Source organism: Bos grunniens, chromosome 8 (assembly GCF_055505025.1).
Source record: "Bos grunniens cultivar Pamir isolate PY7600 chromosome 8, Bosgru_T2T1.0, whole genome shotgun sequence".
Lineage (NCBI taxonomy): Eukaryota > Metazoa > Chordata > Mammalia > Artiodactyla > Bovidae > Bos > Bos grunniens.
In genome coordinates, this window is record NC_141172.1 from 29,062,909 (window position 1) to 29,084,589 (window position 21,681).

The 21,681-nt window shown below is 39.1% G+C and overlaps 1 protein-coding gene across 3 annotated transcripts in view; it reads left to right on the forward strand.

Annotated features, from left to right (window-relative positions):
- Positions 1-21,681, forward strand: part of LOC147366884 (uncharacterized) — a 636,757-nt gene that overhangs the window by 172,688 nt on the left and 442,388 nt on the right. Inside the window, exons 2-3 of one of the 3 annotated variants that reach the window (XR_015169571.1) lie at positions 14,798-14,910; positions 15,443-16,498. The exons of the other annotated variants lie outside the window; for them this stretch is intronic. The gene's annotated coding sequence lies outside the window, so the exon portion shown is untranslated. Of the gene's footprint in view, positions 1-14,797; positions 14,911-15,442; positions 16,499-21,681 lie in introns of those variants that run through there. 3 annotated transcript variants of the gene reach the window in all.

Genomic DNA, 21,681 nt, shown 5'->3' on the forward strand with positions numbered 1-21,681 from the left:
GAACTAAACTTTGAGACTCACAGTATTATTAGCTTAAGCAGTAGCAGGAACCCTTTGCTGAGATTGATGATCCAAACCATGTTAGATAGCTTTGGTATTTTTAATTTACTGGTAACTTTTTTATGATTATTACTGTTGTTAAACCAAAATCGATGTTGAGTTTTATCAATTGTCTATAGTTTATCTTTTGAGATCATTTTCCCTCCTATCTATTTGATATTTCTATTAATATGCTTCTTATTAAGGAACTGTCCCTTCATTGCTGGTATTGTCTGTAATTACAGTAGTTATTCTTTTGCTTTATTATTGCAGTGTACTTATCTTATTGATTTAAGATTTCCCTTCTGCAATCATAATGGAATTGCTCTTGCTATATATTTGTTATTTCGCATAAGATGATATTTTCAAGATAGTACTAGCTTTTCAAAATTAATTTTAAAACTTCTGATCTGTTTCTATGAGCTGAGGTATAGTCTGCTCAGTATGGAAATTACCTCTTTCTGCAAAATGTAATTAGTCTCATTGGAAGACACATCTGGTTTGGAAACATTTTAGAGGTAATTCTTCATAATTTTTTCATTTTCTTCCATGCACTTGTTTTGTCACACTATATTTATTTGGACTTAGTTTGAGTAAATTCACTTGATTTTCATTATTTTTAAACTCCAAGTCTGCACTTGTTTTCTTTTCTTCCTTCTCCTTTTGTAAATTTATCTTTCTCCTTTTTCCTTGATTATATTTGCTGCTTAGTGGACTTTGTAACTTGAAAAAAATCCTATCTACCTATTCTACTTTTCTATTTTTGCTTTGTTTCTACTTCTACATTTCCTTTTCTTAATATTATTGGGTATTTTTTAACATCTTAGATCAATGTCTTAATTTAACTTGGTTATTTTGTTCTTTAAAATCTGAAAAACATAGCTCTGAGTTTGAACATGGTTTGGCTATTTTATTTGTTTTGATAAATAATATTTTCAATTTTGTTCCTTTTTATTACTGAAATTTTAATTTTTCTTTCCTCTAATAGTGTTTAAAATGTTTTATAATGTCCCAGTTGTTGGAATTGGGCATGGAAAGAGGTTGGGGAGTGGGAGAAGGGCAGAGGAGGAGAGGATGACATTTTGGGGTTGGGTAACATCTTGGTCCACAACTTATTGCTGAACAATCATCTACAGGAGATTGTTGGATCCCACCAAAAAACAGATACCCCATGTCCAAGGGCAAAGGAGAAGCCCCAGCAAGATGGTAGGAGAGGAAAACCATGCTTAGAATCAAACCCCTAGCCCCCAGAGACACTCAGATGGCTCAAAAAAACCTTGTGTGCACCAGCACCCAGAAACCCCACAGAGACTGAGCCAGAACTGTGTTTGTCTCCTGTGGTGGTATGGGTCAGCAGTGGCCTGCCTCAGGGACAAGGGCTCTGGGTGCAGCAGACTTAGGTATGGCTTAAGCCCACTTGAAGGAGGTCACCATTAACCCCACCTTGGAGCTGTCAGAACTTACACAGGACTGGGGAAACAGACTCTTGGAGGGAACAAACAAAACCCTGTGTGTACCAGAAACAGGAGAAAGGAACAGTGACCCCACAAAAGATTGACTCAGACATGCCCGTGAGTGTCCAGGAGTCTCCAGTGGATCTGTGGTGGCCTGCAGCACTGCCTGCATGGGACCTTTTGAAGGAGGTCACCATCATCTTCATTATGTCCACTGTAGTTTGGCCTCAGGTCAAACAACAGGGAGGGAACACAGTCCCTCCCATCAACAGAAAATTGGATTAAAGATTTACTGAGCATGGACCTGCCCATCAGAATAAGACCCAGTTTCTCCCTCAGTCTGTCTCTCCCATCAAGAAGCTTCCTTAAGTCTCTTATCCTTATCATCAGAAGCAGACAGAATGAAAACCATCATCACAGAAAACTAACCAAACTGATCACATGGACCACAGCCTTGTCTAACTCAATGAAACTATGAGCCATGCCATGTAGGGCCTCCCAAGATGGATAGGTTATGGTGGAGAGTTCTGACAAAACAAGGTCCACTGGAGAAGGGAATGGCAAACCACTTCAGTGTTCTTGCCTTGAGAAACCCATGTACTGTGTGAAAAGACAAAAAGATAGGATGCTGAAAGATGAACTTCTCAGGTCAGTAGATGCCCAATATGCTACTAGAGATCAGTGGAGAAATAACTTCAGAAAGACTGAAGAGATGGAGCCAAAGCAAAAACAATACCCAGTTGTGAAGGTGACTGATTATGGAAGTAAAGTCCGATGCTGTAAAGAACAATAATGCATAGGAACCTGGAATGTTAGGTCCATGGATCAAGGTAAATTGGAAGTGGTCAAACAGGAGATGGCAAGAGTGAACAACATTTTAGGAATAAGTGAACTAAAATGGACTGGAATGGGTGGATTTAACTCAGATGACCATTATGTCTACTACTGTGGGCAAGGATTCCCTTAGAAGAAATGGAGTAGCCCTCATAGTCAATAAAAGAGTCTGAAATGCAGTACTTGGATGCAATCTCAAAAACGACAGAATAATCTGTTCATTTCCAAGGCAAACCATTCAAGATCACAGTAAATCAAGTCTATACCCCAACCAGTAATGCTGAAGAAGCTGAAGTTAAATGGTTCTATGCAGACCTAAAACTAACACCAAAAAAAGATGTCCTTTTCATCATAGGGGACTAGAATGCAAAAGTAGGAAGTCAAGAAATACCTGGATAACAGGCAGATTTGGCCTTGGAGTACAGAATGAAGCAGGACAAAGGCTAATAGAGTTCTGTCAAGAGAATGCACTGGTTATAGCAAACACCCTCTTCCAACAACACAAGAGAAGACTCTACACATACACCTCACCAGATGGTCAAAACTGAAATCAGATTGATTATGTTCTTCACAGCCAAAGATAAAGAAGCTCTATACAGTCAGCAAAAAACAAGACCAGGCATGGACTGTGGCTTATACCATGAACTCCTTATTGTCAAATTCAGACTTAAATTAAGGACAGTAGGGAAAGCCACTTGGCCTTTCAGATATGGCCTAAATCAAATCCCTTACGATTATACAGTGGAAGTGACAAATAGATCCAAGGAATTAGATCTGACAGGCAGAATGCCTGAAGAACTATATACAGAGGTTCAAGACATTGTACAGGAGGTAGTAATCAAGACCAACATCAAGAAAAAGAAATTCAAAAAGGCAAAATGCTTGTCTGAGGAGGTCTTACAAATAGCTGAGGAAAAAAAGAGAAGCAAAAGGCAAAGGAGAAAAGGAAAGATTTACCCATTTGAATGCAGAGTTCCCAAGAATAACAAGGAGAGATAAGAAAGCCTTCCTCAGTGATCAATGCAAAGAAATAGAGGAAAACAATAGAATGGAAAAGACTAGAGATCTCTTCAAGAAAATTAGAGATACCTAGAGTACATTTCATGCAAAGATGGAAACAATAAAGAACAGAAATTCTATGGACCTAACATAAGCAGAAGATATTAAGAAGAGGTGAATAGAACAGAATACGCAGAAGAACTATACAAAGAAGATCTTCACAACCCTGATAATCACGATGGTGTGATCACTTACCTAGAGCCAGATATCCTGGAATGTGAAGTCAAGTGGCCTTAGGAAGCATCACTAAGAGCAAAACTAGTGGAGGTGATTGAATTTCAGTTGAGCTATTTCAAATCCTAGAAGATGATGCTGTGAAAGTGCTGCACTCAATTTGCCAGCAAATTTGGAACACTCAGCAGTGGCTTCAGGACTGGAAAAGGTCAGTTTTCATTCCAATCCCAAAGAAAGGCAATACCAAACAATGTTCAGACTACTGCACAATTACACTCATCTCACACACTAGCAAAGTAATGCTCAAAATTCTCCAAGCCAGGCTTCAATAGTACATGAACTGAGAACTTCCAGATGTTCAAGCTTGATTTAGATAGGGCCGAGGAACCAAAGATCAAATTGCCCACATCTGTTGGATCATTGGAAAAGCGCAGTCACAGAAAAACATCAACCTATGCTTTACTGACTACGCCAAAGCCTTTGACTGTGTGGATCACAACAAACTGTGGAAACTTCTTAAAGAGATGGGTATACCAGACCACCTTACCTGCCTCCTAAGAAATCTGTATGCAGGTTGAGAAGCAATAATTAGAACCAGACATGGAACAACAGACTGGTTCCAAATTGGGAAAGTAGTCTGTCAAGGGTGTATATTGTCACCCTGCTTATTTAACTTATATGCAGAGTACATCATGCAAAATGTTGGGTTGGATTCAGCCCAAGCTGGAATCAAGAATGCTGGGAGAAAGATCCGTAATGTCAGATATGCAGATGACACCACCCATATGGCAGAAAGTGAAGAAGAACTAAAGAGCATTTTGATGAAAGTGAAAGAGGAGACTGAAAAAGCTGGCTTAAAACTCAACATGCAGAAAACTAAGATCATGGCATCCAGTCCTGTCACTTCAGTGCAAATAGATAGGGAAACAATGGGAGACTTTATTTTCTTGGGCTCCAAAATCATTGAAGCCATAAAATTAAAAGATGCTTGCTTCTTGGAAGAAAAGCTATGACCAACCTAGCTGCTGCTGCTGCGTCACTTCAGTCGTGTCTGACTCTGTGCGACCCCAGAGACGGCAGCCAACCAGGCTTCCCCTCCCTGGGATTCTCCAGGCAAGAACACTGGAGTGGGTTGCCATTTCCTTCTCCAATGCATGAAAGTGAAAAGTGAAAGTGAAGTCGCTCAGTCGTGTCTGACTCTAGTGACCCCATGAACTGCAGCCTACCAGGCTCCTCCGTCCATGGGATTTTCTAGGCAAAAGTACTGGAGTGGGGTGCCATTGCCTTCTCCGATGACCAACCTAGACAGCATATTAAACAGCAGAGACAGACCTTTGCCAGCAAAGGTCCATCTAGTCAGAACTATGGTTTTTCTAGTAGTCATATATGGATGTGAGAGTTGGATTATAAAGAAAGCTGAGCACTGAAGAATTGATGGGTTTGAACAGTGGTGTTGGATAAGACTCTTGAGAGTCCCTTGGACTGCAAGGAGATCCAACCAGTCAATCCTAAATGAATCAGTCTTGAAAATTCATTTTAAGGACTGATGTTGAAACTCCAATCCTTTGGCCACCTGATGCAAAGAACTGATTCACTGGAAAATACCCTAATACTGGGAAAGATTGAAGGATGGAGTGAAGGGGACGACAGAGGATGAGACGGTTGGATGGCATCACCTACTTGATGGACATGAGTTTGATAAGCTCCAAGAGTTGGTGATGGACAGGGAGGCCTAGAGTACTGCAGTGTATGGGGTTGCAAAGAGTGGGACATGACTGAATGACTGAACTGAACTGACCATCTTGGTGTTCATTGCCTAGATTTGTCAGGTTCAGAAGATGTTGTAAAATGTATTGCTGTTGATATTTGTTGATGCTTTCTTTATGACCGACCTAATAACTTTAAGCATCGAAACTGAACACTTGGAAAATATATGGTTTAAGTTTGTAGTATGAAATATTTAATATATTTAAATCTTGCTCATTATATTTTCCAAATTCTCTCCAGCTACATTTTTGCATTTAATTGATCAATCAAAAAATTTTTAATTGCCATAAAATGCTTTACCGCAATTTATTCTGTCAATGTATTCATTTCTAAAAAAATTATTGTATTATAGTTGATTTACAACATTGTATTAGTTTGAGATGTATAGCAAAGTGAATCACTTATACATATACATATATCCTCTCTTTTTAAGATTCTTTTCCCACATAAAGTTATTACAGAGTATTGGGTAGAATTCCCTTTGCTATATAATACGTCCTTATTCGTTATCTATTTTATATTTAGTAATATGTATTTGTCAATCCCCATTTCCTGATTTATCCCACCCTCCCTTTCCCCTTGGTAACCAGAAGTTTGTTTTCTACATCTTTGATTCTGTTTCCATTTTGTACCATGTTTTTTTAGATTCCACATATAAGCCATATCATATGATATTTTTCTTTCTCCATCTGATTTATTTCACGTAGTATGGCAATCTCAGGCCCATCCATGTTGCAGCAAATGGCATTGTTTCATTTTTTTATGGTTGAGTAATATTCCATTGTATATATGTACCACTTCTTTATTCACTCCTCTGCCTATGGACATTTAGATTGCTTTCATGGCTATTGTAAATATTGCTGCAGTGAACATTGGGGTGCATGAATCTTTTTGAATTATGGTTTTCTCTGGGTATTGCTGGATCATAGAGTAGGTAGTTCTGTAAGTTTTATAAGGAGCCTCCATACTGTTCTCCATAATGGCTGTACCAGTTTATTAATGCAGTCCCACCAACAGCGGAGGAGGGTTCCCTTTTCTCCACAATCTCTCCAGATTTATTGCTTGTAGATATTTTGATGATGGTCATTCTGACCAGTGTAAGGTGATACCTCATTGTAGTTTTGATTTGCCTTTCTCTAATAATTAGTATTGTTGAGCATAGTTTCATGTGGTTTTTGGCCATCTGTATGTCTTTGTAGAATGTCTGTTTAGATCTGCCACCCATTTTTGGACTGGGTTTTTGTTCTTTTGTTATTGAGCTGCATGACCTGTTTGTATATTTTGGAGATTAATCCCTTGTAGGTGGCATAATTTGAAAATATTTTCTCCCATTTTGAGGGTTGTCTTTTCATCTTGTTTATGATTTCCTTTGCTGTGCAAAAGCTTTTAAGTTTAATTAGGTCCCATTGTTTAATTTTGTTTTTATTTTCATTATTGTCAATTTCTTCTTATATTTACAATAGATTTTTGTAATATAACTTATTATTGGTTTTCTCTGATCTTTTAGGTTCATTTGTGGTGGATATACAATCATTAAGATCTATAACTTTAATAGATGTATTACTTTCTGTCTCCCTTAATGTTTTCTGTTGAACAGTATTTGTATAAGCTACATTCTTAACCTTTTCTGTTAATTTGACTTGTCCTACTTTTATCATTGGATTTAAAATAGCATATATTAAGTATTTGCCTTTTTATGGGTATTTATATAATTTATTTTATTAATTTTCTAAAGGGTTAAGAAAATTCAAAAATTGTTGGTTTATCCCCAATTAAATTTTAATCAAAATATTATGCTGTCCATAAAATAGAATAGCATTTTATACAATGTACAGTGTTTTGAGCCAACCAACCAGAGAGTAGCATCTTTACTATTTGCTAATTTCAAGGCTCTGTGAACATTATTTTGTTCTCAATTTTTTCATCTATGAAGTGGGGGTCAGCTCATCTATTTTGCAGTCCTGTTGTAGGAGAATGTTTATCAGTTAAAGTACAGAGCTCTGAGAACAGTAGGCTGTATTTAGTAGCCATTCAACACCTGTTAACTGTCCCCGTTTTTCCTAGGGCAGGATGTTACTCATTCATTTCTGTAATTCACATTCTTAGTGTTGTACCTAGCCTAAAGAAGAATCTCAATAATTGTTTATTGAATAAATACCAAAGTGAAGAAACTGCTGGTCACAGAGACTTTGACTCCCTAACAAGGAAAGAAAGACACTTACTGGCCAGTGATGGAGGCCCTTTCTGGGCAACAGAGGTTGGGTAAAGGCAAGGACATAGGCTTCTGTGACTACTCTGATGTTTCATGTGCCAGCTCAAAGGCCAGGTATGGCTATAACATGAGTGCCAGAAAGCAGAGAGTGGGTGGTGGGTAGTGCTTGTACACATGTTGTTTTTCATTTGCTAAGTCGTAACTGACTCTTTGTGACCCCCTGGACTGTAGCATGCCAGGCTTCCCTGTCTTCACTATCTCCTGGAGTTTGCTCAAATGCATGTCCATTGAGTCAGTGATACTCTCTATCTATCTTACCCTCTGCCACCCTCTTCTCCTTTGGCCTTCAAACTTTCCCAGAATCAGGGTCTTTTCCAATGAGTATATAACCCAATGGTAATTGGTACAGTACGTTCTTTGTACGTAGCTCTGTTCAGTAAATGTTAAATGAATGGGAAAAATCTTGGGCATCCTAGCAGAGCATTTTATGACCTGTGCTAAACCTCAGCCCAACTCCGCTCTCAGGTGTAGCTGTGGTCGAATTGTCTACGCGCACCAACAATGTCCCACCTCGGTTTCTCCTCCACAGGCTTTCTGCCAAGCACTTTATGTGGTAGTGGTGGGCTGCTTTAGAGCTAGTGCCATGCCTGTGGCTGCCCTGGGAGGAGTGATCTTGGTGATGGGCTGGGAGCGAAACTTCTCAAATGCTAGAGTTCACTCAGCCCAAGAGTGGCACAGCCTGGAAGTACGGTTAAGTTAACGTTCCTTCAGCTAGTGGGGAACAGAGGCAGAGGATACGTCCTCAGTCTCATTGCCTTTGGAGGATAAATCTGCAGGGTGTTCCTCAAGAGATCCCCAGTGGAATACAGTCACATTGTCTTTGTGGGTAACCAGGTCATAACACATGCTTTACTGGGCCTTTCCCTCTCCCCTTCTAAACTTTCCCACACCCTAACCCCCAATTCCTGGGAGTACCACTCATAAATTACCTGCATCAGAGTCTTTTTCTCAGTTTTGGCTTTTGAGCAAACCAAGATGAGATGCAAAACTATCTCTTTGCCCCTGGCCACCCTCCTCTACCAGAATACAGAACTGAAATATGCATTGAGAAGGAAGATGCTTGTTTTTCTTTTTCATGGCTCTCTTCCAACTACAAAGAAACTCAGATGCAACACTGAGATAAAAAATGGAATTCCCTAAAAGAGTCTTACTATCTTATTTTCCTTTGACTTTAATCATACTGTCATTCTTTTTTTAATCCTTATGAATTTGTTCCTTTTCATTTATTTTTATTTTTAAATATTGCTCCTTTAGACAATTTTTTTGGCCACGAGGCATGTGGGATCTTAGCTCTCTGACCATGGATTAAACCTGCACCCTCTGCATTGAAAGGCAAAGTGTTAACCACTGGACCACCAGGGCAGTTCCCATACTATCATTCTTGAAAAAAGTAAGATCATGCATTTGAACATGGTTCCCATCCTTCTGTTAAAGGACTTGTCCTCACTCTCGGTTTGATGGCCATAATTTCCAGTGCCTTGTTCACACAGCTTCTTTATTCTGGCCTCAGACATGAAGATAGAAGATATACATTCAGAGCAATGAGAATAAATTAAGAGCCTGAAAGCTTGAATTGCAATAGTTTGGTTAGGTAGACCATGAAAATGGAGTAGTAATCCTCTCAGGATTTCGTGGACATTTGAGACTGCATTGTATAAGCAGTCTCAAATGATATAACCATCTCTCAAATGATATGACCAACCCATTCAGGATTGGTTCCTAAGAGGCAGAGACAGCCCAAGAACAAGTAAGGAAATGAATTAAAAAGATGAAAACTCCTCTTTAATTTTATGGTATCATCTGATATCAACATGTGCTTAATTGTTCCTAATTCATCATGCTGAGTTATCTCAAAAAGTGACTATGAATGACTGTTTGCCATATTGGCTTTTGAAAAGTTATACTGTTTTGTGAACAACTCCTGTTGTTGCTTTAATGGCTTTCCCCCCAACCAAAAGTCATAATAATGTGCTATAAGGTTGGGATAACATCATGCTTATAGGGAAAGAGAAAACAATGATTAGATCCTGACAGTTTTTAGTCAGAGACTACCCTAAGGAAAATTTAAATTGTGTGCCATGCTCAGATGAATGGAGAACATTTGCTTTCCGTACATACAATGATGTACAAGTCAGCTCAGAGCAGCTCTTAAGAACTGACTTCAATTATCGGGAGTTTCACTATCTAGTTTTAAATATAGTTCAGTGGTTCAGTCGCTCAGTCATGTCTGACTCTTTGTGACCCCATGAATTGCAGCATGTCAGGCCTCCCTGTCCATCACCAACTCCCGAAGTTCACCCAAACTCAACGTCCATCGAGTCAGTGATGCCGTCCAGCCATCTCATCCTCTGTCGTCCCCTTCTCCTCCTGCCCCCAATCCCTCCCAGCATCAGAGTCTTTTCCAATGAGTCAACTCTTTACATGAGGTGGCCAAAGTATTGGAGTTTCACCTTTAGCATCAGTCCTTCCAATGAACACCCAGGACTGATCTTCTTTAGAATGGACTGGTTGGATCTCCTTGCAGTCCAAGGAACTATTTAAATATAGTCATCATTAAAAACTAAATCATATTGACTTGTAATTTAACAAATCATACCATAAACAAGGTAATACATACCAAAAGTTATCACTAACTATTTTGTTACATTTTAAAATTACCTATGCTCTTAAGTTTACTTATACTTATTATATCAATAAAGTGAAACATTATACTATACATAATTACTATTACAATTAGAAAGCACAGAATTGAGGAAGTCTTCCTCTAGTATTGAAAATCTATTGTTCAGTTTAGCAAGGGAGTTTGTCATCAACAGTCAATGAAAGTTTTCACATGTGTCTTCACTGTTTCATTTTTGTCTTACTAATTAATATAAACATAAGAGAAATGTCAACCAACTTTCGTTTTGTAGATTCTGAACTTGTTTGTCAATTGGTTAGCTATAGATTCACGAGTTAGGCAAAATACAATGAAACCATTCTTTCAGAATCAATTAGCTTTGTGGATATTATAGCACAAGAAAGAGTGGTATATACATTTTATGTGTTAGTTATTTTCTACATAGTCCTTATATCGGTGAAATTTGTAGTAAAGTATTTATGTGTATTGTTCTTCTGTAGAGCCAATTATTAAACATTTATCAGTACACCACTGTATATATATATATACAGGTCAAGTGGAAGGGATGGAGAAATAATATCTTCTAAGATTATGTGGGAGCATTATTTCTATGTGTTTTGACACCCTTACATTTAGGTTTCACTTTGCCCTAAAAATATTTTTGCTACATTTCTTTTATTTTTAAGCAGTTGAGTTAAACATAATTATAATCCCCTAAAGTTTTGAAAAATTGAAAAAAAGTGGGAGAAAGAAAAATCAGTATGATGTACTTTATTATATTTTATATACAACTTCTGCGTTTTTACTTCTTACATAAACTTGCTCTCATTCTTCAAGAATATATTCTTCTGAGAAATTAGAATGAAATTTATTATCTTTTCCACTGAAATTAGTAGATGTTTTCAATTGATAGTTTTCCATTTACAGATAGAGTTTTCAGGAGAAAACTAAAGTCAAGGGCAATAGATAGTTGTGTATTGAAAACAATAGATTTGCTTCTTGTCCTTCTGTCTGAGAAAGTATCACTATAAAGGGTAGAGCTTTGGCCATCCCATTTCTCTGGTTGAGGAGTAAGTGTTGAGCTTCTTGGGTTGGTGTGTATTAATCTGGGGGTTGCCCTTGAATCTGGTCTTAATAAATTTAAAGTTGTAGTGTCTTCAAATAGTAGCAAAAACAATGTTTTGCTAGCAGTATGGATAGGTTGAAATTTCTGTTACTGTACCAGAATATCCCTTCTTAGTTATTGGGAATTTCCAGAGATTCACTCCTCATCCCATCGACATAAACTAAATGAAGGTCTCCTCTGGGCACAGCCCTGTTCTAGGAACCACCAGGGTACATCATTAACCTCTAGGAGGTTGACTGGCTCCTTCAGGACTCAAATAATCTCATCTTACTCAATAGTGGAGTAAGGCATGTTTGATAAAAAATTGAGGTGATGTTATACACTAGATGGATAAAAAAGCTTGTGTTACTTTGAGATGATTCAAAGGCTGGTTGGAATTATTTGAAGGGAAGGAGATTTCAATAAAATTATTGGGCACCTGCTGGGTGCATGCTCAGTCTATAAGTCATGTCCAACTCTTTGTGACCCTATGGACTGTAGCCTGCCAGGCTCCTCTGACCATGGGATTTCCCAAGCAAGAATACTGGAGTGGGTTGCCATTTTCCTTCTCCAGGAGATCTTCCTGGCCCAGAAATTGAACCCACATCTCTTGCATTGACAGGTAGGTTGTTTACCACTGTGCCACCAGGCAAGCCCCTTATGCTGGGTACTAGAGGAATATACAGTCATAAGGAACATCCCCTTAGCTGAAAGAACTTTATAGGATGTAGAAGAGATGGAAAGGTGAACAGTTACTAGCAAAATCTTACTCTTGATTTCTTTTCGTCAAAAGCAGCATGTTATGACTGACTGATTTTTTGCGGATGTATTGGGTAGGGGGATAAAATTCATAGAACATAAAATTCACCATTTTAACTATTTTAAAGTGAGCAATTCAGTGCCATTTCGTACATTTATAAAATTATACAACTATCACCACTGCCTCATTCCAGAATATCACCACAAAAGGAAACCATGTACACCCATTCACCTTCCCCTGGTCCCTGGAAACCACTAGTCTATTCTGTACAGATTTAAGGCTGGTTGGATTGCCATTCTACACTAACAATTATATTAGAAGCAAAAGAGTTCTAATCCCTAGAATACTTTTAACTAGCTGGTGAAATTGAGTATGGCTGTTTTCCCTTTCTGAAGTTTGTGTGCTGTATCAACTATAAATAGTAATACCTATTTCTATGAAGGCATATCTTTAAAGGTCACTTGAAGCTCTAAGCTTTTTGATTAGGTAACGTTATGCTCTTTGTGAAAACCATGTATTAACACTTTATAATACACTAAAGCTTTATTTGTTTGTAACCTTGGTAATTAAACTCCAGCAGGCCATCACAGGCCTACCTTTAAATAAATACACCATAGTGCCTGTATACACGGCAAAATACAGAGAAATAAAAGCAAAGCTCCGAAGTGACCAGAGATTTTTTTGAAAGTACCATTTCTGTGGGTTGTGAAGATTTCCATTAGTCATACTATAATAGGCGGAGACAAAGAGTGTGTCACTTTTTCCCATGTATTTTCCACCCTTTTGGACTGATAACCCATAGGAATTCTGTACTACTGATCTGTGGTTTGATCTATTCCTTAGTTACTGAAAAACAATTCCTGTTCATATAACCAAAGAGGAATATCTGGAAAGACAAACAGTCCATGGTGTGCCAAAGAATTTCAAATGCATATGGGGATGCCTAAATAATGAAGAAACTATCAACATAAAGGGGAAAAACCCACTTGTCTCATTGCCATTTTGGTCTGAGGCAGGACTCGGACTCCCTGGCCAGTTTGCATGGAGCTGTAACACAGGCTGCCCCAGCTGTTCCTCTCTGTGTTCTGTTCTCCATGTGATCACATTTTGCTTCCTTTCACAGTAGTATGGCTCCCCCAAAATGGCAGAGGAGAACACCCCTGGCTCGATGGTCTCTCACAAATGCATATCTAGAACAGAACTCCTTAGAGTACATTTTGGGCTGGAGAGTGACCTATAGCCCAGCCTCTCAAATGATGATCATTTGAAAGCTTTCTTAAATGTGTGAAGCATGAGCCAAATGTGGAAGACCTGATCATGAAGGCCTTCTGATGACTGCTTTAAAGGAGAATATTCTGTTAATGGAAGGGGAAATGTATGGGTGACCTGGATTCCATCTCACTGAAAGTCCCTTATTCTTTTTCCTGGAGCCCCCATTTCTTTTCCTCCCTCCATGCCTCTCTCCCATCTTCAATTTCTCTTCTCTCCTGCTGTCTTCCTGCTGATTGTCTGACAGGGTCACTTATACCAAGGTAGAGTAGCCGACCCTGGCCATGAAAGAGAAGCCCCACCCCACTCCCCCATCTATCAACATCCTTGATGATGAAGTTGTCAGCTCTGGGACTTTTTGGCTGTATTCTCTGAGTTGCTTGTGACCCTAAGTGCTTTCAAATTATGAGACACCTTCCATAAAAATAAACCAGCATGAAGCCCTCAGGTGGTTAGTTCTGCCCGGATTGAGTATTGCAAAGACCGTAACACTCCTTCTTTAAAAGGAAAATTCATGAAAAGAAAGCTGTTGTAAGGTTCTGGGTGTTCATTAAAGATGTAGAAAGTCAAAGAGACCCTCAATTTCAACTAAGCTGAGTAATTTAAGAAAATGTGCCTATAGCATAAAACTCCTCGTGTGGATTGTCCTTATTCACTAACAGCTGTGTAGGATTTGCCGTTTCTCCCATATTTTATGTGATGATAGTGGGGGCCGGCTCTTAGCTTCCAACACTGATTGCTATTCAGGGACTGGGATCCTGGATCCACTCCAATCATGTGGAATCTATTTTGGACCCGTCATGTCACACTTGAACTCTGAAATATGCCTGTCGGTGAAAGGTTCTGTTTATCTTTTTTTTTTTGCCTCAGACTCACACAGAAAATGGAGTTCAGTGCTCCCACCATCGGACTTTTTGTCTGACTCTAAAGCCTCTTTGAATCCTCAGCAGCAGTAAGAGGAACAACCATTTCTAGAGCTTGCCGATCAGACTCCACCTCGTCCCTCAGCCTTGTGTTCTTGGGCTTCTGCTCAGGACCTGCCCTGCTCTCCATGTTCCTCACTCCCCTCTTTGCACATCTCCCACATAGGCAGTGAGGATGGATGGACAGTTAACTGGTTTTCTTCTGCTTCGTGCACAGCGAGCAGTCGGGGCCTTTGACGGGACACACAGCTGTGGCTTCCTCTCTCAGGGAGGGGATCCACTACCGAGCATGGCCGCCTGGCCTGCAAGAGAGGCCATAGGAAGAGCAGGGCGACCCCTCATAGCCAGAGAAGTGTGCTTGGTGTGTGTGTGGGGGGACAAAGCCAAGAAGGAGGGGGGCAAAGTTCAACTCACAGAGAGGAAAGAAGTAACCAAGTCTGGGAGGAGCAAAGGCAGAGTCCAGACTGGTCAATGTGGCCAGGAACTTTGGGGCCAAGAGCAGAGTTCTGCATCTCTTCCAGAAAGGTGATCCTACAAGGGACGATCTGTGTACCTTTTTCAACTTCCAGACAATGTCTCCTTCTGAATCTTTATAACCAAAGCGAGAAGAGGATCCTTGGAATGACAGTTTCTGGTAATTTTGTTTGATACTCCAAAGCACTGGGTGTTTTGGTAAAGCTTTTTCATAATCCCCTTCTCTGAGTTTATTCCCCAACTCCCAGCTCCCCACCCCAAGGAGTGAGCCAGGAACATTGTTCAGACTTTTTGGCTGTTCCATTTTGAGTTCTAAGTCTGATAGTCATTTTGCCTAGACAAATGAGAATCTTTTTTTTTTTTTTGAGGGGGGAAGGGACAAAGAAGAGGAGAAAAGGAGAAGTGTTCTCTAGACTCTTGAAAAATACGTAATTTTAGGAGGAAGGTGTTGTTGGCTCTTGAAGACCCCTGAATCCTCCAACTCTGATGCCTTTGAAAGGAGCCCCCGTCTGCCATGTGGCATGATTGACAAGAAATTTGTTTGAAATGACTGAGAGGCCCTCATTAGGCAGGGACTCCTTGCCATCTGGGTTGGAGTTTTGATAATGGGGTCAAGCTCTCTCTTGGTCTGTGTGTTGAAGAGCTGAGCATAATTTGTTCATGATTGTGGCTAAAACGCAAACATTTTTTAGTCACATTCACAGGAATTCAAGCCTAACCACAGTGTGGGGGCACTGCAGTGAGAAAACGCTTTCCAGCTGCCCAACTGTACTTGGCGACCCAGTGGAGAAGCAAGTGCGCTCACAAAGCTGCCAGTCTCCCTCCCAGCTGGACGGGTGCCATTGGAAACAGAAGTGCGACTTTATCACTTGACTTCAAGAAGAGGTTTCTCAGCAGCAGATGGAGACAATATATAAGACAGACCCCACTGAGGAAGCTCCCCTTTCATGGTGGGGAGAGTGCTCCCCACTAGCCAGGCTTCCATCGGGGTAGGTGAAAGAAGAGGCAAAAGAGAGGCCAAGCCAATATTTTTTTTCCTGGTAGAAAACCTTGCTTGATTTCTGCCTGAACTACAGTACAACAGATGTAAACTTGAGTTGTCACCCTTAGCCATGAAAAAGAGATTAAATCCAAATAACAACCCCACAAACCAGCACCAACAAAACCATTACTCACCATGACAGCAGTCATTCTTGGAACATTCCCCTAAAGGCTTACTTAACTTGTACACAGACGAGCACCAAACTCCTTTTTTGGGGAGGGGGGAATTTAACAGTACAAAAAAGCCTCTTTAAAATCAGACATTTGTTTTGAACTTTTGACATTGATTTTAGTTCTTGTATTGAGAAGTGGGTAGTATTTTGGGTGGGCATTTTAGAAGACTGAAGTTTAGTTCACAGGAGTTATCTGGGGGCTCCAAGTCCCAGGTAATCTCAACAGAAGCAAAGCTAGGAAGCAGTCAGTTAAAAGTGTTTTATTAATGATAAATTTTCTTAAAAAAAAAAAAAAAAAAAAAGGTTATAAGGACTAGTGAACTCTGTAGGAGAACTCATCACAGTCCTGGAGAGGCTTCTACCTTTTATGTCTCACCAAAATCAACAAAGCATTTGTTTACTCTGGAAACTGAAGAGCCACCATGTTGCATAGATGATGGATATAACTTATTGTTAGCTATGGCATGTGGAAACTTTCCTGACTTTAGAGTTTTTTGTAAGAAACTCTGTGATTAAAAACCTAACTAAGAACCATTGAGATTGCCAATATTTTTTATCTTCAGTTATATGGAACTCTGGGAATCTAATCAAATACAACTAGAGATTGAGGATGTAGGAGAGATAAATGCTACATTGGTTGAGTTGGTCTTACTTACATCAGAACTCTTAACACTTTAGAAATAAATACTTTAAAGACAACTTTAGTTGTTACGATACAATTTTTAAAGACTGGTCTACAGGGATCTTCATATAACACTTTGTTAACAGTGAGAGTTGTACAACATTTTAAAGGCCCCAAATTAGTAGACTGTTAATTACATTTCAGTGTATACATGCTATCGAATACAGTAGACACATCAGAAATAATCAACAGATGTACTACATAGACATCCAAAGATCATGGAAATGTACTCCATACATTGATACCTTGAAAAAATAGGCTATAGTATATATCTGAGTTTTAGGCTATTGGTATATATACTTTCTTTTTTATAATCTTTGATCCTCTGTTTTCTCCTGATGTTCTTTAGATAATCCACATTATCTAATACCCCCATAATAGTCATATATTGCTTCTGTGATATGATAAAAACAATATATTCTGCTTCTATTTTTTAAACTCTACTTTTTATTGAGATACAATTGATATATAAAATATTAGTTTCATATATACAACATAAAGGTTTGATACATGTAGCTATCGTGAAATGATCATGGCAATAAGTCTAGTTAACATCCTTGACCACACACGTAGTTACAAATTTTTTTTCTTGAGATGAGAATTTTTGAATCTGTTCTTATGGCACATGTAAGGGAAAGTGAAAGTCACTCAGTCGTGTCTGACTCTTTGCGACCCCATAGACTATACAGTTCATGGAATTCTCCAGGCCAGAACACTGGAGTGGGTAACCTTTCCCTTTTCCAGGGGATCTTACCAACCCAGGTCTCCTGCATTGCAGGTGGATTCTTTCCCAGCTGAGTCAGAAGGCAAACCCTCTTGTAGCATATACTGCTTTAAAGTTAAAAAAAATTGAACATCATATATATCTGTATATGTATATATTTATCAATAATTTTATTTTTGTCTTATTCCTTAAGGATTTAAGCAGGGTAAAACTGTGAAATCCTGTAACTTTTTAAAAGATGAAGATAAAGTTATTAGGATAAAAATAATGAAAGGGAATTATAATAATATAAGTGTATGCCATAAAGTCCTGAAATTATTAAAGGTTGGCTTACATCTTATTCCAAACTTCTGGAGAACTACACAAAAATATCATAGAAATGTTTCATTGTGATTTGGAAGTATACCAATTAATCAGCAAGAGCTCATTGCTCTAGGCATTGAAGCCTCAGTGGTTTTTATTTTTTAAAAATTCATGAACCGTAGGTACAGAGTTGAAGGAGTCAGCAGCAGGCTTATAACATCTTTCTAGTAAATTGTTGGTGATATTTGTAGATGTGTTCCATAGAAAGGGCCATCTGTTGAACAGTTCCAGAAGACACTGCTCATGTCATTGTCACTGTCTATGGAAGATGCCTCCTGTAACTGTACCTGTGTCATACTCGGTGGCCCTGTAGATAGTTTGCTAATCAAGCTCAGGTCATAAAAGTAAGGAAAAATTATAAATAATTTTTAAATTCAGTTCAGTTCAGTTGCTCAGTCTTGTCCAACTCTTTGCGACCCCACGAATTGCAGCACGCCAGGCCTCCCTGTCCATCACCAACTCCTGGAGTTCACCCAGACTCACGTCCATTGAGTCAGTGATGCCATCCAGCCATCTCATCCTCTGTCGTCCCCTTCTCCTCCTGCCCCCAATCCCTCCCAGCATCAGAGTCTTTTCCAATGAGTCAACTCTTCGCATGAGGTGGCCAAAGTACTGGAGTTTCAGCTTCAGCATCATTCCTTTCAAAGAAATCACAGGGCTGATCTCCTTCAGAATGGACTGGTTGGATCTCCTTGCAGTCCAAGGGACTCTCAAGAGTCTTCTCCAACACCACAGTTCAAAAGCGTCAATTCTTCGGCGCTCAGCCTTCTTCACAGTCCAACTCTCACATCCATACATGACCACTGGAAAAACCATAGCCTCAACTAGATGGACCTTTGTTGGCAAAGTAATGTTTCTGCTTTTGAATATGCTATCTAGGTTGGTCATAACTTTCCTTCCAAGGAGTAAGCGTCTTTTAATTTCATGGCTGCAGTCACCATCTGTAGTGATTTTGGAGCCCAGAAAAATAAAGTCTGACACTGTTTCCACTGTTTCCCCATCTATTTCCCATAAAGTGATGGGACCAGATGCCATGATCTTCATTTTCTGAATGTTGTCCACTTTCACTTTCATCAAGAGGCTTTTGAGTTCCTCTTCACTTTCTGCCATAAGGGTGGTGTCATCTGCATATCTGAGGTTATTGATATTTCTTCCGGCAATCTTGATTCCAGCTTGTGCTTCATCCAGCCCAGCGTTTCTCATGATGTACTCTGCATATAAGTTAAATAAGTAGGGTGATAATAATCAGCCTTGACGTACTCCTTTTCCTATTTGGAACCAGTCTGTTGTTCCATGTCCAGTTCTAACTGTTGCTTCCTGACCTGCATATAGGTTTCTCAAGAGGCAGGTCAGGTGGTTTGGTATTCCCATCTCTTTCAGAATTTTACACAATTTATTGTGATCCACACAGTCAAAATCTAAAAAAATGAATAATTTTTATTTTTTTTAAATTAAAAAAATGAGAGGAGCTTAACATTATTCTGCTCTCCTCTGCCATGGACTCATCCAAAGATAAAATAAGGAATCATGCATCTGTCAAGAGATTCTTTCTGAACATTATTTCTCAAGATAGAACTTTTGGTACATGTTGGAGGGTAGGAAGATTTCTGTTTCACCAAGCAGCGCAGTGTCAGCCAGGCTTACAGAGTAATCCCTTGCATGTTGAAGACCGAAAGACTTAATATTCTATAGACTCTGATTTCAACGCCCAAATAAAATTCTTTTATAAAAAATAAGATAATATATTTTCAGGAAACTTGAGTTTGACACTTTCCTCTGTTCATCTCATGTTACAAAATTCCTAAGAAAAATTAAAATGTAAGCAGTCATATATCCTGATATGGACATTTGATAGTGCCATTTTTAGTTTCTGAAAGTTCAAGGATAAAAGCTCAGGAGTGGGAGCCACAGAGAAAGTACTGATTAGGAAAATACATATATAGCTGCTAGAGTCAGATAAGGGTGTACAATCTTTGTGCCACTACCTTGCTGAATAATTGGCCAAATCATTTACCTCTCAGTCTCAGTCATCACATACGAAAATTGTGAAAAATGATGACTAACTCAGAGGGCTGATATGTGAGGAGAATATGAAGATCCACCTAAAGCACATACAAGCTGTTTGTTCAGTCACTAAGTCATGTCTAACCCTTTTTTTGCAACCCCATGGACTGTAGCCCAACAGGCTCCTCTGTCTATGGGATTTTCCAGGCAAGAATTCTGGAGAGGACTGCCATTTCCTTCTCCAGGGGCTTCACCTGACCTAGGGATCTAACCTACATCTCCTGTATTGACAGGCAGATTCTTTACCACTGAGCCATATTCAAAGTGCTGGGAAAATTGGGAGTGTTCAATAAATAGGTGATGTGTTGGAAAAAATGAACAGTAAAAGAAGAAAAGACATGAGGTATAGAAAAAATGGAGAAAAAGCAAGAAGTACAGCCTTTAGGGATACTTGGAAAGGAGTCATTGAGCAACGTGGGCTGTTTTGCACCCAATATCACTTGCCTCCCTGGCCATGTTCCCTTATTGGTTCATGACTTTCATAGTTACTGACGTGTGTGTTGTGAAAAATCATGACACTTGGAAAAGTCTTGAAAGGTCATGAAGAAAAGGGCTGCGCGGAAGATTGTCACAGCCTGAACCCAACCTGAGAAAAGCTGACGCCGCACATTGTCAGTACTCTGTTGTTTCTGTTGCTTTCGGCCTTTTCCTTTTCTGGGCATTCCTGGTTGCAGGATAAATTGAATCTACTCTGTTAAAAATAAGGCCCTTCTACAGTCAGCTAATTGTGCATACACAACCATCCCATGGTAAAATCCATCCTGAGAGACCCACTTTCAAAGCCCTAAAAATTATTTTTGAAACAAGACACTTTAGGCCAATTTGGGTTTCAGATTAGGCTGAACTTTCTCAGCCTCCGAGGATGGCATGATTTTCCATTGTTCCTTGGGGGTCTCATCTGAAATCGAATTGGAGAGAAAGGCAAAATGATTGACAAGGGCAGGTGATGCGGGCTCAGGTGTCCCGCTGAGGGGCTCGCTCAGGATTCCAAATTAAATGCAGCCACAGCCCCACGCTGGCTTGTGCTGACCCTTGCAGACACTGAGTCAGTTCTGTACTAAGTAGTTACAATGTACAGATTAGCAGACACAAAGGTTGAGGGTCTCAGTGCATCCTTTTTCTTTTAGAAGCAAGTTACAATAGTGAGGAAATATACTGGGAGCTGATGTGAAGCTTTAAAAGCATTTTCTAAGCTTTATATATATATCATGTGGTTATTATCAGTTTCCTTGCATTTTATTGTATACTTTAATTCAAATAATATTTATTATCCTTTTCCTCTTCTTCAAAGTTTTAATGAATGTGCTCTGGATCTAAAGACACTCATATTCATTAAGTATTAGCTTTGTTTTTCTTCATACATAAAATCCTCACTCTGTGTTTCTACAGTAATACCCCTATATTAATTTCACGTAGCCAGGGTTTCTAAGGTGTTACATAGCTCACCAAAGCTAGCACAGTGAATGAAAGAACTGTAATTTGAATCAGAGAGTCATATAAAGATGCCTTCAGAAACCCCACACACCTAAGAGAGTGATATATCAACAGATGATTGAAATTTAAGATAGATCAAGATTAATCATAATGAGTATATATCTTAGAGCTTTGCATGTAGTCAGCATTTTATAAATGGATATTGTATTAGTGAATAGAGAATATATGTGAAAAATTGGCTGATGAATATAAAAACACCCTTGAACATGAACTCTGGGATAGTGCTCCTCTGTCAACAACCAGATATTCACCCAAGAACAAGACAATTTGTAAAAGCAATGGCATGGGGCTTGAGTAAATTTATATATTCATTTTTTGAGTATTTTTTGGTTAATTTTTAAAAATGTTTTGAAGTATAGTTGATTTACTCTGGACAGCAGTGACTCAGTT